Source organism: Etheostoma spectabile, chromosome 4, assembly GCF_008692095.1.
Source record: "Etheostoma spectabile isolate EspeVRDwgs_2016 chromosome 4, UIUC_Espe_1.0, whole genome shotgun sequence".
Lineage (NCBI taxonomy): Eukaryota > Metazoa > Chordata > Actinopteri > Perciformes > Percidae > Etheostoma > Etheostoma spectabile.
In genome coordinates, this window is record NC_045736.1 from 34230996 (window position 1) to 34231726 (window position 731).

General features: G+C 36.8%; 1 protein-coding gene across 2 annotated transcripts in view; it reads left to right on the forward strand.

Moving 5' to 3' along the window:
* LOC116687975 (casein kinase II subunit alpha) overlaps positions 1–731 on the forward strand; it is a 24003-nt gene that overhangs the window by 21321 nt on the left and 1951 nt on the right. The window lies entirely within an intron of this gene.

Genomic DNA, 731 nt, shown 5'->3' on the forward strand with positions numbered 1-731 from the left:
GAGCCTGTTGGGTGCTAACTCTAGCCGGAGGATAACACGGTGTAGACAGCACCGATTGGTTTCATTTTCCTCTCTACTGAGAGCACTCCAAATTTACAAACAACAGAGCTACATGTTGAAATTGACCAGAATTCTCCTTTAATCTTGCAGCTCTATTACAGCTGCGCACTCTACCTCGCTCCACACCCACACACCTTGCACATGTACTGAGTCGTCTGATAGGCACTGCGCTACATTTACAGGATTTACATTCAGCTTTGTTTAGTTCTGTTGACTGAAGTTTTTTTAATTGTTTTTATGATTTTTCCTTTGGATTATTAATAAGTTAAAAACTTGAATTTGTTCGGTATCCGAAAAATTCCCACATAACCGGCTTTAGTTTTTTTAGACCCTGGGACCCTGGTACTGCACATTGGCCGGCAGAGGGATATCTAAACTGCACTTTCTTTCAGTAAAATTTTTAGACTATGACAAAACAAAAGAAATTGGCAGTACCAAACATAGATATTTTATTTTTATTTTTTTACACCTAGCACATTGCTTAAGCCTGTAAACATAGAGGCTTCAATGAAGAGAAGGGAGAGCAGTGCAGCGGTTTGGGAGTGCTTAAAAACCTATTTTATACAGTCTATGTTTACAACTCACAGAAGAAAGTAGTAGCGTTTGTGATGCTATTGGCTCATAAAATTAAATGAGAATTATTTTTATATATATATATATATATATATATA